We start from the raw sequence: 17,935 nt of genomic DNA on the forward strand, positions 1-17,935 counted from the left end.
GGAACAGGGAGCAATTAATTCTGCCCAGAGGGTGAGGGAAGACTTCAGAAGGAAGGTGACTTTGGCCTTGAAGAAGACAGCAGAGATCCAGCATGTGGGGGATGAAGTCGCCAGGAAAGGGTGTTCCGAGCAGCAGGACAGCAAGGGCAAAGGCCTGGTGGGGTCACCGTGTCCACCTGTCTGCAGGACGGCTTCGGGGGCAGCGTGGTGGGGCAGGGGGTATGTCAGGAGGAGGTGAGAGTGGTGATGCTGAAAAATATAGCCAGGCCAGCTTGCAGAGGGCTGCCCTTGCGGTGGGGGTCTTGGCCTGCAGCATGGTAAACATCAGACTTTTACTCCATAAGCAATAACATCCTTTCTGAGAATGGAAGTTTTCATGCACACCCAACCTTAGAAACAGGTATGACCCAGTGAGGCAGGGGTGGGGTCGGGAGCTCCACCCACACCAGTCTTTGGGCTTCCTGAGGCCCAGTCAGGAAAGTTGGCCACGCTGGTGCTTTTGTGGAGCCCCTGGTGTGCCTGGGAGCACAAGTGGAAAGTCCTTGCTGCGCAGGGAGGAGAGGCACCGCAGAGTTTACGCAGGCGTGGGGCGCAGGCAGAACTCCTGCTTGCAAACAGGACCTGGGGAAAACCTGGAGACCAGGAGACTCGGGAGGGGGTGGTTGTAAACGTGCGGAAGATGCAGGGGGTGACCTGAACTGAGGAAGTGGCTGGCAGGAGGCAGGAGAATTAGGATCGGATGTGGAGAGGTTTCCAGGGTTGAGGTCTACAGGTTTAGGGAGCTGTTGGATGAGAGAGAGAAATGAGAAGTCATGGATGGTGATGGGTTCTAGCGTGGGCCTCAGGCCTCTGGGATGTGACTGGCCAAGATGGGGAAGGTGGGGAGGAGTGGGAGAGGCAGCAGGAAGTTTGGGAAGACAGGGAGGGGAGCTGATTACAACTTGAACAGCTCAGAAGTTAGGGGTGTCAATCATCCATGCAAGCAAAAATTCACTTATAATTTATAGTCAGTCCTCCAAGAACAGGGTTCCTCTGTGATGCAGCTCCTCCGTCTTCATGGTTACTCCATATCCATGGTTACTCTGCTTCTGAGGTTCCTCCATATCCGCGATTCCACATCCCATGGATTCAACCAACTGTGGATCCTTTGTGTGCGTGCTCAATCGTGTCTGACTCTTTGCGACCCTATATTACTTACTGTTGAAAAATCTGCGTAAAAATGGACCCGAGCCGTTTAGACCTGTGTTGCTCGAGGGTCAGCTGTAGTGGGGACAGAGCTGAGCACAACTTGAGACGTGCATGCAGGAGTCGTTTCTTCAGGAGAGCGTCCACTCATTCCGTCCACATCTGTCCAGTAGCTGCTATTTGCCAGAAGCTATTCTCGGTGCTTGGATTAACATGACAGAGAAAGCAAAACAGAAAATGCCCATCTCTTGTGCAACTTGTATTCTAAAGCAGGGGAGGCAGTAAATAGCAGGCACTCTGTAACGGCCTTAATTATATGTGACAGGTAGCAAGTGTGCGGAAAAAGAAAGATAAGAGGGCGGGGATGAGGCTGGTTTGGGGCGTGGGCTGCACCTGTAATTGAGTGATGAAGGTGGGCTGCATTTAGAAGGTCACAGCTGAGCACAGAGCTCGACGAGGTTCAAGAATGCACCCCCGTGCCCATCTCAGGGAAGAGCATCCCAAGCAGGGGGACGACCCGCACCAGGGGTGTATGATGGAGGAGCAGACCAGGCCACTGCACCTGGGGCAGCACAGAAGCCAGTGAGAGAGACACAGCAGGGCCAGGCCCTGGGGGTCTTGGTGGGCTGAGGCCACAGGAAGGATTTGTGAGTTTACTCTGAAACAAATGAGAAGCCATCAACAAGTTCTGAGCGGGAGGAGGGACTTGGAAAAGTAATTTGACTTTTTAACACAGCTTCTCTCTGGCTACTGTGGTGAAAGTTGCCAGAAAGGGGGAGGGTGGCTGCTAAGGGTGGAAGCAGAGGACAGAGAGGAGACCCCTGCTGTGCTCCAGGTGACAGGTGATGCTGGCTTGCGCCTGGGCGGTAGCAGCGGAGTGGATTCTGGGTATATCCTGAACATAAGCCCAACAAAATATCCTGCTGGATTGAGAGAGAGAAGAAGCAAGGATGACACCACAGTTTAGGACCCAAACAATGGAAGGTCTGGATCTGAGATAAGCATGAAATATAACAGATTCCCATAGAACAAAGACCCCTGCAGAGTTCCAGAGTCAGAAGGCATCACCACCCTATTCCTTTGCCTAAAAGAGTGACACATGAACCCGTGAAAGCATGAGGGAAGCAGGACCCTTCTTCCAACACTTCTTTTTGCAAAGCCAGAGGCCAGGCACAGAGGAGGAGTTTCAAAGCACCTCACTTCAGGATATTTAAGAAAGCAAGAGGGGCGAGGTCACTGGCTGTAGGACCCCCTTGTTCAAGGTTGGCTCTCGAGTGAATGAAGATCTTTCAGCCCCAGCTGTCGGTGCAGGCTTTGAGAGCTGAGTCTGTAAATGCACAGACATCAGGCTCAGAAGTGCCCTGAGGTTGGCTGCCATATGCAGCTGGCAAGCCTCCCCTGAAATCAGCAGATGAATGGAGCACTTATTGATATAAATATCATCACCACAACAGCTGGGCGCCTTGCGAAAATAAACAATGACACAGCGTGAGCGTCAGAAAAGCTGCCCTCAGCACCTGGCGGGGCGGTGCTTTGAAGTGGCATCCACGTTTGTCACCAGCATGCCCATGCCAAGGCAGCCTATGGTGGCTCTGGCCAGTCTGGCAACAAGGACAGGTCTGCCCCAGGTCCCAAGCACTGTTAGATCGCTCCCGAGAGGACCAGTGCCACATCTTGAGGTTTGACTAGACCAACTGGTAAGAGCATGTGTTGCTGACTCTCTGTAGCTAAATAAGGTAGCACAGAGGATGAGATTCCCAAGTGCTTTACTTTCTTGCACCACTGGTCCAATCTGTCTGCTTCCACTCAGAATCCTATACCGTGGCATTGAGCCAGCCACCCCCAGCCACAGGTCTTTCCATTCTCCATAGTGGCTGCCGTTCAAAGATAATTATGAGCAGTGGGGGCTTGAGATAAAGACTCCCAAAGCAATTTCATTGATCTTAGAGATTTTTTTTTTTTAAAGCTCTTTGGGACTCCAAAGGGCTGTGGTCAGATTAGTCTGGCAGTATCTTAACCACAACATCTAGCGAATGATGCTGTGGTTTCTGATGGGCAGGTCAGGCAGAACCTCTTCAGTCACACCCAGTACATTGACAAGATCTCTTCCATCTTTGTGGGCTCTACAGTTAGACCAGAGTCCATGGGGAACAGACACCAGAGAGATGCCCTCTTCATGGCCAGGCCGCACCCACCATGTGGTTCAGAAAGCTCAGGAAACCCTCAGTGGCCCGCTGTGGGCAGGGTCCATGTGGTAGGCAGACTGTTGCCCCGCCCTGAAGATGTCCACATCCAAATCCCTAACTGTGTGAACTTGTTATCTTACATGGTAAGCAAGACTTTGCAGATATGGTGAAGTTCAGTTCAGTTCATTTCAGTCGCTCAGTCGTGTCCGACTCTTTGCAACCCCATGAATCGCAGCACGCCAGGCCTCCCTGTCCATCACCATCTCCCGGAGTTCACCCAGACTCATGTCCATCGAGTCCGTGATGCCATCCAGCCATCCCATCCTCGGTCGTCCCCTTCTCCTCCTGCCCCCAATCCCTCCCAGCATCAGGGTCTTTTCAACTGAGTCAACTCTTTGCATGAGGTGGCCAAAGTACTGGAGTTTCAGCTTCAGCATCATTCCCTCCAAAGAAATCCCAGGGTTGATCTCCTTCAGAATGGACTGGTTGGATCTCCTTGCAGTCCAAGGGACTCTCAAGAGTCTTCTCCAACACCACAGTTCAAAAGCATCCATTCTTTGGCGCTCAGCCTTCTTCACAGTCCAACTCTCACATCCATACATGACCACAGGAAAAACCCTTATGATTATACAGTGGAAGTGAGAAATAGATTTAAGGGCCTAGATCTGATAGATAGAGTGCCTGATGAACTATGGAATGAGGTTTGTGACATTGTACAGGAGACAGGGATCAAGGCCATCCCCATGGAAAAGAAATGCAAAAAAGCAAAATGGCTGTCTGGGGAGGCCTTACAAATAGCTGTGAAAAGAAGAGAGGTGAAAAGCAAAGGAGAAAAGGAAAGATATAAGCATCTGAATGCAGAGTTCCAAAGAATAGCAAGAAGAGATAAGAAAGCCTTCTTCAGCGATCAATGCAAAGAAATAGAGGAAAAGAACAAAATGGGAAAGACTAGAGATCTCTTCAAGAAAATTAGAGATACCAAGGGAACATTTCATGCAAAGATGGGCTCGATAAAGGACAGAAATGGTATGGACCTAACAGAAGCAGAAGATATTAAGAAGAGGTGGCAAGAATACACGGAAGAACTGTACAAAAAAGATCTTCACGACCCAGATATCATGATGATGTGATCACTCATCCAGAGCCAGACATCCTGGAATGTGAAGTCAAGTGGGCCTGAGAAAGCATCACTACAAACAAAGCTAGTGGAGGTGATGGAATTCCAGTTGAGCTATTTCAAATCCTGAAAGATGATGCTGTGAAAGTGCTGCACTCAATATGCCAGCCAATTTGGAAAACTCAGCAGTGGGCACAGGACTGGAAAAAGTGAGTTTTCATTCCAATCCCAAAGAAAGGCAATGCCAAAGAATGTTCAAACTACCGCACAATTGCACTCATCTCACACGCTAGTAAAGTAATGCTCAAAATTCTCCAAGCCAGGCTTCAGCAATACATGAACCGTGAACTTCCTGATGTTCAAGCTGGTTTTAGAAAAGGCAGAGGAACCAGAGATCAAATTGCCAACATCTGCTGGATCATGGAAAAGGCAAGAGAGTTCCAGAAAAAACATCTATTTCTGCTTTATTAACTATGCCAAAGCCTTTGACTGTGTGGATCACAATAAACTGTGGAAAATTCTGAAAGAGATGGGAATACCAGACCACCTGACCTGCCTCTTGATAAATCTGTATGCAGGTCAGGAAGCAACAGTTAGAACTGGATATGGAACAACAGACTGGTTCCAAATAGGAAAAGGTGTACGTCAAGGCTGTATATTGTCACCCTGCTTATTTGACTTATATGCAGAGTACCTCATGAAAAATGCTGGACTGGAAGAAACACAAGCTGGAATCAAGATTGCCGGGAGAAGTATCAATAACCTCAGATATGCAGATGACACCACCCTTATGGCAGAAAGTGAAGAGGAGCTAAAAAGCCTCTTGATGAAAGTGAAAGAGGAGAGTGAAACAGTTGGCTTAAAGCTCAACATTCAGAAAACGAAGATCATGGCATCTGGTCCCATCACTTCATGGGAAATAGATGGGGAAACAGTGGAAACAGTGTCAGACTTTATTTTTGGGGGCTCCAAGATCACTGCAGATGGTGACTGCAGCCATGAAATTAAAAGACTCTTACTCCTTGGAAGAAAAGTTATGACCAACCTAGATAGCATATTCAAAAGCAGGGACATTACTTTGCCGACTAAGGTCCGTCTAATCAAGGCTATGGTTTTTCCTGTGGTCATGTATGGTGAAGTTAAGGATCCTGAAATACGTGGATTGTCCTGGGTTACCCTGGGTTATCCAGGTGGGTCTGCTGTTAGAGTCTTTCGGGACACAGGAGGATGAGAGTCAAGAATAGATCGTGGTGATGGGAGTAGGAATTAGAGTGATGGGGCCACAAGTTGAGGGATGCTGGCAGCTGCCAAGACTGGAGATGAGGACTGGCCTCTCCCCTGGGATGCCAGAAAGGAACACAGACAGCTCAGCAGACGCCTTGACTGTAACCCTGTAAGACTCATTTCAGACTTCTAACCCGCAGTTAAGAAATGTGTGTGGCTCTAAGCTACTGCATGTGTAGTCATTCAGTATAGCTGCCCTGGGAAGCTAAGATAGCAAAACTGAAAACAGAAATTCAGACCAGGAGGTGTGGGGCTCAGAGCCCACCCAGAGTATGAGACTGAAATCCCGGGGAAATCCAGAATCAGCCTGGGGTACGGGACTGTGGCTTGAGCTGGAGAAGTCCATGTCTGAGTCAGGGTCCATCAGGAGCAGGGTGGGAGAGCCAAGAAGAAGGCAGATGACCATCCCTCCAGCAGCAGGAGGCTTGCAGAGCCAGAGGGGGGTCTCTTAAGGTGCAGGAACAGGCTTTCTGGGCCACACTCAATCAGGCACTCGTCAACATACATTTATGGTGAAACTTCCACGTGCTGAACACTACCCTAGACACAGCAGTGCACAAAACAGGCACAAAAAAATCCCCATTACCCATGGAGCGGCTGGTCTAGTGAAGTAATGTCTGCCTCCCAGACTCCCTTGGGCATCAGACAGGTTGGAGACATCTTCAGCTGAAACTATGACACCAGGACCCTCAAGCCACAGGGAGAAACTGAGCTGGAGGCAAAAGGGATGGGAGAGCCAGGTCCAGGCAGCCTGTCCCACTGCCCCCAAGTGCTGTGGGGAGCATGGGAGGAACCAGCAGGGGATGACCAGCACACCCCTCCATCAGCCCAGAGGCAGGGGTAGGGTCAACAGGCCCCAGCCTCACTTCCCTTGTTTCCATAGAGTAAGTGCTGGGGCTTTTCCTGTCACTAGGTCACGTCCGACTGCAACCCTGTGGACTGCAGCATGCCAAGCTTCCCTGTCCTTTACTGTCTCCCAGAATTTGCTCAGACTCATAGGGCTTTGGCATGCTTGAATGTTCTGTTCATTTTATTGGCTCTGCTTGAGGATCCTCTGAGCCTCTCAGTATTTTACTTGTCGCTAATTCTAGGGAGTACACTTTACCTCGCTGAAATCTTAGAGATTTTATAAACACCTTACAATATTACCTACGTATTCCCTCCAAAGACCTGCCACTCTGTAAGTCTTTATTTTCCAAACTATATTTACTAATTAATAATTTGTTCATCTTCCTGTATCTTTTCCACAATCAAAAGGGTCTCAATGAATCTCTGATCCGCAGACTGTAGCTCTAAGACAATCAGGCGCTCTAAAACCAGAGTCTTGGTGTCCTCCATGAAGACAATGGTGTGACCCCCCTTTGGCTTTTGAAGATCTTGGAGATAGCTCATTGGGCTGTTCCTGCCAACTTCACGGCTGTCACTGTGAAATCCACTGGTCTGACCAGGCCCCCTTCCTCTCATTTTGCAGGTCAGGAAGCTGAGGCCCAGGCAGGCTTTGTCCAGATTCCCACAGCCACCCCGACCCAGGCCCAGGGCCCCCTGCCAGGGGTGGTGAAAGTCTTCACCATCTTTCACCACCATCTAAACAACAGGGCTTCCAGGGCCCCGGGACCTGATAAGCACCGGCTCGCTGGTACCTGGGTATACGGAGCAGGAAGGAATGTGTCTCAGTTTAAAGCAAGCAAGAGCCCAGCTTGTGTAAGAGCTGCATCGCCCAGCTCTGAACTCCCACAGGGGGAAATCTGAGACTTCATGAGATGCAAATCTGGGTGCAAAGGTGAGGGGGTGGGCACCGAGGACATGCATTCCCACCAAGCTTCTAGAAGTGAGAGAGGCAAGCTTGTCATCCTCCCAGGAAAAAAGCGGGGGTGATGTTTCAGAGATATCTTTTCCTGTCATTGTGCCTGGAAGGCAAATAGCAAGCACTTCTAGCGGCATTTTTATCTCGGCTTGTAAAAACACAGCCTCACATGCCACCAAAATACACACAACCCCCAAGTCTATGTCTCTGCAAGTCTCAGGTCTGACCTTTGCAAGGGGCCATATTTCTGTCTCTAAACGCACTGGAACAAGAATAAGGAGTCCGGGGTCAAGAGACCTGAGTTCAAGTCCTAGCCTTGCCACGCACTTGCCATGTCACCTTAAGCCAGTCTCTTAACTTGTTGAAGTCTCGATGTTATCACCTATGAAACTCGTATACCTCAGATGGCAGCCAAACCCACTCTATCTTTGAAGGTTTACATCAGATGGGCTTTGTTTCCTCTTCCCTGTTTTGTGGGAAAGCCCACTGTGCACCCCCAGGATTTCCGGGCATCCCAAGGGGGTTCTGTGTTCACGTCCACTTCTGAGATCCAGCTCAAACTCTACTAGTGGCAGCGTGGGGTTCATGTCCCAGCGGAGCCCGTGGCTGAAGGCTGATCATCGTGCGTCCTCGTCCCTTCCATTTGTGTTGTAGTTTGAGGCTGTGCAGGCTCCCTCTAGCTGCCGTGCGTGGGCTTCTCATTAGAGTGGCTTCTCTTGTTGTGGAGCACCGCTGTAGGGCACATGGGCTTAGTTGCCCCAAGGTATGTGGAATTTTCCCAGACCCAGGATCAAAGCTGTGTCCCCTGCATTGGTAGGCAGATTCTCAACCACTGGCCCAGCAGGGAAGTCTGACACATCCTCATTCTTAAACCCCACCTCGCTCCTCATGCTTGGCCAGCAGCATGTCTTCCCCCAACCCTGTTGCCCAAACCACTTTTTTCCTCCCTCTACCTTCTCTCTCCCTCTTCCCTCCTCCCGATTTTCCACTCCTCCTCCCCCGAAAGCCGTTCCCTTATTAAGCTGAGGAATTCAGCCATCTCTTTGTTATCTCTTTCTGAACCTTTGCCTTCCACCGTACCTTCCTCTGTAGACATTTTCCTAAACTCCCTGCTTCCTTCCAATAAACAAGCTCTGATGCACCTGTCATAAGAGTGAGTTTCCACCTACTACATGGAATTGCAGTATTTCTCTTGTGAATGGCAAGGTGGACGGAGGAGGAGGGGCACATGTGCTCTGATTACGGCCCAGATGCTTTTCTCTCTCCTGCCCTCACATCCTCCTCGTCCCTAATGGTCTCTCTTCCTTACTGGCCACAGTATTAAACCCAATAATATGTTTTGCTCTCTTTGTGGAATTTATTTTAGGAAGTTTCATCATTACTTATCTGAATTTCAAAACCAATTTAGGTAACACACTTTTCTGTTAAAAATACTAGTAATTCATTTCACCTTTAGGTGGCCTGGGATTTGATACCCTCTTATGGATCACAAGGACCTTGATAATACAGGCTTTCATTTCTGGAAGCTGTATTACTTGGCTTTTCCATTTTATCAAACTACTTATTAATTAATGAAAGTCATAACTGAGGTGCACAGAAATACACTTGAGGATTGTTTATTCCAAAAATAGGCCCATATTGCTAGATTTAAATCATCAGAACATGTTTATTTCAGCGTCTAACAAGCTTTCTGATTCCATCAGCAAGAAAATGATGTCTAACTGAGAGGCGACCTTCATGTTTGTTAGATTTCACGTGTGAACACGCACCCCCGTAGGACATCTTTCCGTGGCCCAAGCAGCAGTGGAAGTCACTAGGTGGAATAATGCATGGCAGCTGTTCAGGACTGTCCACACAGGCTTCATGACTTTCGCTTGGTTTAACTTGTTCTGACAATAAATAGCAAAAGTCCCTCTGCTTTTCCAGGAGAAGCACAGCCATTTCACAATCAGCAGCAGCTGTGCTGCACCAGCTTCCCTCCCCGGCCCCCCAGGTGTGGTCATCAGCCCACCCGAGTGCATTTGCAGTGGCGAGGCCCTCCCTATGGGCAGACAGCACCACTCCTCCCAGAGGGATGGGTAAGAAAGAGAGGCGAGCCCTGGGATCAAGGCAGGAAGAGGCTGGGCTAAGGACTCTACCATGGAGACATAGCCACTTCAAAACTTCCCATCTAAGGAATAGAATACCACAGTGTTTCTGAGTGTATCTGTGACCCCAGGTCAGCTGGGTCCTGGTGGGTTTAAAGAAGCAAGTGGGCTTCTTTGAAACCCCTATTTCCAGGGCCTGAAGAAACCATAAACTCTTCTCCCCGAGTTTCTATAACCGTTTGTTTCTTTTGTAAATTTAAATTTTTTATGTAACTTTTTTGGGTGAAATATTTTAATTAATTTTATTGGAATATAGTTGATTTACAATGCTGTGTTAGTGTCTGCTATACAGCAAAAGTGAGTCGCTTATACAAACACACATATCCACTCTGTTGTAGATTCTTTTTCGATATAGGTCATTACAGAGTACTGAGTAGAGTTCCTTGTGCTGTACAGTAGGTACTCACTAGTTATTATTTTATGTATAGTAGTGTATATAATGTCAGTCTCCCAGTTCATCCCTCCTGCCCTTGGCCCCTTCGTACATAAGTTGTTTTCTACGTTTGTGACTCTGCTTCTGTTATTACTCAGCCATCAAAAAGAAAGAAATAATGCCATTTGCAGGAGCATGGATGGGCCTAGAGACTGTCATACTGAGTGAGTCCAGAGAGAGACAAATACCATATTGTATCATGTATACATGGAATCTAAAAAACAATGGTACAACTCAACCTACAGAATTTTAAAGGTTGTTTTCCATTTACAGTTATTACGAAATGCTGGCTAGATTCCCCATAATACATCCTTGGGCCTATCTTACACCCAACACTTGGACCCTCCCACTCCCCCACCTATTGGTAACCAGTAGTTTGTTCTGTATGTCCGTGAGACTTCTTTTTCCTTATATTCACTAGCTTGTTGTATTTTTTGGATTCCACGTGTAGGTGATACCACATAGTCATCTGCACACAGTGACAGTTTTTACTTCTTCTTTTCCAATTTTGATTTTCTTTTTCTTCTCTTGATTGCCATGGCTACGATTTCCAATACTGTGATGAATAAGCGTGGAAAGAGTGGGCATTGTCTTGCTCCTCACCTTAGAGGAAATATTTTCAGTTTTTCACTGCTGAGCGTGATGTTAGCTGTGGGTTTGTCCTATACGGCCTTTATTATGTTGAGGTATGTTCCTTCTATGCCTACTTACTGGAGAGTTTTTATCATAAGTGGGAGTGTTGAAAAAGCTTTTTCTGCATCGATTGAGATGATCATGTGGTTTCTCCTCTTCAGTTGTTTATGTGGTGTATCCCACGGATTGACTTGCAGATATCAAAAAACATCCTTCCATCCCTGAGATAAATCCTACTTAATCATGGTGTATGATCCTTTTAATGTATCATTGGATTTGGTTTACTAGTATTTTGTTGAGGATTTTTGCATATACATTTAATCAATGATATTGACCTGAGTGTTTTTTGTCTTCTGTGATATCTTTGTCTGGTTTTGGTATCAAGATGATGCTACCCTTATAGAATGAGTTCAGAAGTTTTCTTTCCTCTGCAGTTTTTTCGAATAGTTTCAGAAGGACAGATATTAACTCTTCTCTAAAATGTTTGATAAAAGTCAACTGTGAAGCCATCTGGTCCTGGAATTCTGTTTGCTGGGCGTTTTTTAATTACTGCCTCAATTTCATTACTGGTAACTGGTCTGTTCATACTTTGTGTTTCTTCCTAGCTCGGTCTTGGGAGATTGTACCTTTCTAATAATTTGGCCATTTATTCTAGGTTGTACATTTTATTGGCATGTTATTGTTCATAGTAATTTTTTTTTTTTGGATCCTTTGTATTCCTGTGGTGTCAGTTGTAACTTTTTTCATTTCTGATTTTGATTTGGGCCATCTCCCTTTTTTTTTTTTTTTCTTGATGAGTCTGGCTCAAGTTTTACCAGTTTTATCTTTTCAAAAAAACCAGCTTTAGTTTCATTGAAAATTTAAGTCTCTATTTCTGCTCTGATCCTTATGATTTCTTTCATTCTCCTATTGATAATTTTGGGGGTTTGTTCTTTCTCTAGTTTCTTTAGGTATAAGGTTAGGTTGTTTATTTAAGATTGTTCTTGTTTCCTCAGCTAAGTTTGTATCACTAAAAACCACTCTCTGAGTGTTGCTTTTTTCTGTGTCCCATAAGTTTTGGACCATCTTCTTTTCCTTTTTCTCTAGATATTTATTTCCTCTCTGATTTCTTCAGTGACCCATTGGTTCTTTAGTAGCATATTAGTTAGCCTCCATGTGCTTGTGTTTTTTGCAGTTTTTCTTCTAGTTGATTTCTAGTCTCACATAGTGTTGTGGTGGGAACAGACGCTTGATATGATTTAAACTTTCTTAAAGTTACTGAGTTTGTTTGTGGTCTAGCGTGTGCTCTATCCTGGAGCTCTATCCTGGGCTTCCCTTGTGGCGCAGCTGGTAAAGAATCTGCCTGCAATGCAGGAGAGCATTCCACAGGCACTTGAATACAATCTATGTTGTGCTGCTTTTGGATGGAATGCTCTCTATCTGTTAATTAAATATATTCGGTCTAAGGTGTCATTTAAGGACTGTGTTTCCTTACTGATTTTCTGTCTGTATCATCTGCCCATTAACGGGACTGTTAAAGTCCCCCACAATTATTGTGTTACTGTCAATTTCTCCTTTTGTGTCTGTTCATATTTATGTTATACTTAGATGCTTCTGTGTTGGGTGCATATTTACAACTGTTGTATATTCTTCTTGGATTGACCCCTTGATCATTATGTTGTGCCCTTCTTTGTATATTGTAACAGTCTTCAAAGTATTTTGTCTGATGTAAGTATTGCTACTCTGGATTTCTTTTGATTTCCATTGGCATGGAGTACCGTTTTCCATCCCCTCACTTTTAGTCTGTATGTGTCTCTAGATCAGATGGGAGTCTCCTGTAGGTAGTATGTATAGGAGTCTTATTTTGTATGCCTTCAGTCTATGCCTTTTGGTTAGAGCAGTTAGTGCATTTACATTTAAGGTAATTATCAATATGTATGTTTTTATTGCCTTTTTAATTATTTTGGATTTGTTTTTATAGGTTTTTTTCCCCCTTTTGTTCTCTTCTCTCATAATTTGATGACTATCTTTAGTGTTACGTTTGGACTCTTTTTTCTTTTTTTGTGTGTATATATTATAGATTTTTGGTTTGTGGTTACTATGCGCTTTTTATTGGAGAAGGCAATGGCATCCCACTCCAGTATTCTTGCCTGTAAAAACCCATGGGTGGAGGAGCCTGGTGGGCTGCAGTCTATGGGGTCGCTAGGAGTCAGACACAACTGATTGTCTTCACTTTCACTTTCATGCATTGGAGAACGACATGGCAACCCACTCCAGTGTTCTTGCCTGGAGAATCCCAGGGATGGGGGAGCCTGGTGGGCTGCTGTCTGTGGGGTCGATAGGAGTCGGGCACGACTGAAGCGACTTAGCAGTAGCATGCACTGTTTATATAATAGTCTATGTGTGATTAAGTTGACGATCCCTTGATTTCAAATGCACTTTTAAAACCCTACATTTGTACTCTCCTCCCCTCGTGACTACTGTTTTTGATATATTTTATATTGCTTTGTGTATCTTTTAACTGCTTATTACGGATATAGATGGTTTTACTACTTTAATCCTCCCTAATGGCTTTGTGTGGGGCTGACTGCCTACCTTTATGTATATTTGCCTTTACTGGTGAGCTTTTGCATTTTGTAACGTTCTTGTTTCTTGTTGAAGCCATTTCTTTTTCTCCTAGAGATTCTTTAACATTTGTTGTAAAGCTGGTTTGATGACACTGATCTCTTTCAGGTTTTGGCTTTCTGTAAAGTTTTTGCATTCTCCATCAAATCTGAATGAGAACCTTGCTGGGTAAAGTATTCTTGGCTGCAGGTTTTTCCCTTTATCGCTTTAAATACATCATGCCACGCGCTTGTGGCCAGCAGAGTTTCTACAGAAAAGTCAGCTGACAGCCTCATAGGAACTTCCTTTCTGTTGTCTTTCCCTTGCCGGTGTTAACACTCTTTTTGTCATTTGAATTACAGCGTGCCTTGATACGTTCCTCTTTGGGTTAGTGCTGCAGGGGCTCTGCTCTTCCTAGACTGGGGTAACTGTTTCCTTTCCAAGGTTAGGGAAGTGTTTAGCTATTGTGTCTTCAAATATTTTCTCATGCCCTCTTTTTTCCTCCTCCTGGGATCCCTATAATGTGAATATTAATGCACTCAGTGTTGTCCCAGAGGTCTCTTAAACTGTCCTCACTAGCTGCTAGTTAGGCTATTTAGTCATGAGGCGACAGAACCCTAGGGGGGTCCTCTGGGCTAGTGCTGGCTCACTGGTGGCTGGAGTCAGGGTCTTGAAAATTCTCAGGCTGTTACCTACCCATTGGCAGAGCTAGTTCCTGGCTGCAGAGCCCAGGGATGCCCAAGCTTCTTTCAAGTTTGAGGCTGGGGGCGGGGAGGGCGCAGTTCCTGACATAGTTGGGTATAGGGTTCTGAGTACCCCAAAGCTTGCATTGGCCTGCTAGTGGGTAGGGTCAGGGCAGGGCCCACAGGCTGTGGGATCATAGTTTTCTTGCATCTGGTGTTTGTCCCCTCGTGGGTGAGACTGGTCTAGAAGCTAATTTGGGCTTCCTGCAGAAAAAGGGATGGGTCTGTGTCCTCACCTGTTCAGTTGTTTGGCCTGAGGCGCACTGGCATCTACAGGCTTTTGAGTGGGGCTGATGAGCCAGGATGGCAGCAGCAGTGTTCTCACAACAAAATGTTCCCCAGGATGGCTGCCGCCCGCCTTTGGCCTTGCAACCCAGTGCATGTGAGGTCGTGTGTGGGCCCTTTAAGAGTGAGGTCTCTAGTCCTGTGGGACTCCCAGTCAAGCCCCATTGGCCTTCAAAGAGAAATGCTCTGGGGATTGTCTTCCCAGACCCTCAGGCTGGGGAGTCCAACATGGGACTCAGAACTCTCACTGCAGTGAGAGAACCTCTACAGTATAATTATTCTCCAGTTTGTGGGTATGGGATTTGATTATATCCCAGTTCACCCATTCTGCCTCTTTTCATTGTGAGTCCTTCTCTGTGTCTTTAGTTGTAGAAGATCTTTCTGGTAGGTCCCAGTCTTTTCCCCTGGTGGTGGTTCTGCAGATAGTTGTGATTTTGGTGTGCTCAGGAGAGGAGTTCAGGGTCTTTCTATACCACTGTCTGAGTCGCTGTCCTATAAACTGTTGATGCTTATGTACTCATGGTCTGGCCTCAGCTCCACTCTTAAGTCACCAAGGGAGCAAAGCTCAGCTTCCCGCTGACGTCTACAAGAAAGCCACGTACACTGAGCATACTGGGTGAATGATCCTCATCATGTGAGAAATGTCCTCTAAGGTTCAGCTCAAGACCGTCCTGTGTCCAAGTGCTGGGGTTGTGCCTCAGTGGGTACCACCATTTTGGCCTGTGAATGCATGGCCTGTGAGCATGTTATTATAAATTTACTTAATGTTTAGGAGCAGGGGCAGTCAGATGACACCCTGACTCACCTTCAGCCCTTTCACTGGCTCTCTTATGCTCCTATTTTTCCTCTTCCACCCCTGGGTCCCTCTCTAGAACAACCCACAGGCCTCTCCCCTTTGACATGCAGAACAGTTCCCAGAACCTATCCCAGACACCATCTGTCCCTGCTGCTCCATCAGGCTGGCTGGTCAGGAATTTTCACAGGGGCAGTCCTTTGAGTATTATCCTAAAGAGAAGCTTTCATACAGACTGCTAAGTGGAAAAGAAAAGACCCTTTACTTTAGCCATCTTGTTTTGAGTGACCCTCTCCCACACCACCTAATAGTTACAGCTCCCATTGAGTGCTCACTAGTCACAGATTCTTGTGCTAAGTAGGCACATTCAGGTTCACAGCCATTCATCACTTAACCTGGAGAAGCTAAAGGTTTGGCCAAATCACTCAACTAGAGAGTGACAGGGCTGGGATTTGAACCCGGGTGCTTCAACCAGGAGCCCCATTAACCTTCTGCTAACTGCATTCACAGGCCAAAATGGTGGTACCCACTGAGGCACAACCCCAGCACTTGGACACAAGACGGTCTTGAGCTGAACCTTAGAGGGCATTTCTTACATGATGAGGATCATTTCCCAGCCCCCCAAAGGCCACTGGGAACAGTGCACTGGCTCACCTCATTGCCACTCCCATCTCCCACGGCTAGGTTAGGTGCAGCATCACAGGCTGGGGGAGACCCTGATGACCTCTGACAGCTTAGACACCACATCTGCCCACCCATCACCCAGCTGAGCATCACCCACGCCACTGCTGATTTGGACTCACAGATTAGGGAACTCAAGTGAAAGGCCAGCTCCAGTGCAGCATCAGAAGGACCCTGCAACCTTCCCCAGGCCTCTGGGCAAGACGGAGAATGACCTGGAAAATCAAATGCAGAGATGTGTCCCAAAATATAGGAGTCTTGTTTGAGGCAGAGTAGAATCTATTAGTTTGAGAAATTGGTCTGGAAATCTTATTAAAAGAGACAAATCATCCCACATTCTCTCCAGACTGAGAATATTGGAGATAATAGACTTTCCTTGACACTTCAGACCCATGGAGCTCATGTCAGGATCACAGCCAACCTCTGGCAAGGCACAATTCAAAGCAGGTAATAAAGGCAATTATTTTTTTTTAAATTGGCAGTTCTGATTAATTCTGATTTCTCCAGCCAGCCACAGACTTATCTGTACCGGTCCCTCATTACTGTGAAGGTTGCAGGGCAGAAGAGCCAATGGCAAAGAGAAATGAAGTTCAAGTTGTGCATTTGTCATTACTGCACAGCTCAGCAGATGACTGTCCAGCCACAAAGGCCACTGTGTCCAGCACTTCCACCTACACATACATACCCTTTCTCAATATTCTTAATTAGCAGCCAGTGGGGACGCCGGGAAAGCCAGGCACCATTGCATCATGAAACTTAACCTTGCTTACCTTTGCTGTTTAAGAGGGGTGATAAGAGGAAGACTTCTTCAAATCTGTACATTAGCTATGATCATTACTGTTATTTTTGTTGAACACTGCAAGGTTCGAGAATGATTCGAATCACTGGAATGTAGTGGGTGCTGGCACCCTGCCAAGGGCTTTCTTCCCGCGTGTGTTCTCTTTATCCTGAAAACAACCCTATAGGACAAGGGTTGGCAGTGTTCTCTGCAGAAAGAAAAAGATAGGAAATAGTTTAGGTTTTGTGGGCTCTGTGCTCTCTGTCACTACTACTCAGATCTACCGTTAGAGCTTGAAAGAAACCATAGAAAATATGTAAATGGCGAATATACCTAAACTTCCTTTACAGACTCAGACAGCTGCCCAGGCTTGGCTAGTGGGCCATGGTGTGTATGAACAAAGGGTATCCCTAAGCTGGAGTCTGGGCCCCACAGCTGGGAGACTTGTTCTTCTCCTCTCTCCCCCCGACTCATCCATGCTGGCTCTAGTTCTGGAGGAAGGATAGAATCAAACAAGGTTTTGCATGTGATGCCCAAGGTGAGTTGGCTGTCAGCAAAAGAAAAACTGATCACTTTCAGGAAATGCCTGCCTCCGTGGTGGCTGTGAGGAGGCCACCAGATTGCTGGGGTTGCTGTGGGTCCCCTCTGCCCATTTAGCTCCTCGTCTGCAAGCCCAGCCGAGGCCGAGGCAGACCCCACTGAGACTCCTGCATCTCCAAACCTTTGATGGGTCTGTGAGTCTCAGCTACATCTTCTGGGCAGTCCTCAGATGAAAAGGCTTTCTAAAACATGGCCTCTTCGTCCATGCTGGGGAGGTCCCAGTGAGCCTGCAGCCCAATCTTAGCTCTCCTCTGTGCCCTGGACCGTGTCCATCTCTGGTCACACCTGGGAGTTGCTGTGGGCATCTATGCCCCTTGGGAACCAGGAGTTGAGGGATCAGGCTTCGCCCTTCTCTGAGCCACAGGCCCTGCCACCAACCTTAACATTCTTTCCTGAACTAAAGTCATCCAGTGGCGTCAAGCGTCCGTCTCTTACTCTTGATGACACTACCAACTTAAGAGACAGTTTAGGCTCTTAGACCAGACTCTCTCTGTCTCTGCACTATGAGACCTGGGGCCAGATTCCTCTCCAGAACACCATCACAGACACTAGAGGGTATTTAGTGGCATCCTGACCTCTACTCATTAGATGGACATCTTTGACCATCAAAAATGTCCCCTGGGTGACAAAGCAACCTCTGCTGAGAAGTGTCATCTCAAGGTGAGAAAAAAACAACTGCTTTT

At 46.8% G+C, this 17,935-nt stretch overlaps 1 protein-coding gene across 1 annotated transcript in view; it reads left to right on the top strand.

Annotated features, from left to right (window-relative positions):
* LOC120869436 (receptor-type tyrosine-protein phosphatase T) overlaps positions 1-17,935 on the top strand; it is a 400,388-nt gene that overhangs the window by 370,646 nt on the left and 11,807 nt on the right. The gene's annotated exons all lie outside the window — the stretch shown is intronic.

Source organism: Oryx dammah, unplaced genomic scaffold (assembly GCF_014754425.2).
Source record: "Oryx dammah isolate SB20612 unplaced genomic scaffold, SCBI_Odam_1.1 HiC_scaffold_10, whole genome shotgun sequence".
In the NCBI taxonomy this organism is placed as follows: Eukaryota; Metazoa; Chordata; class Mammalia; order Artiodactyla; family Bovidae; genus Oryx; species Oryx dammah.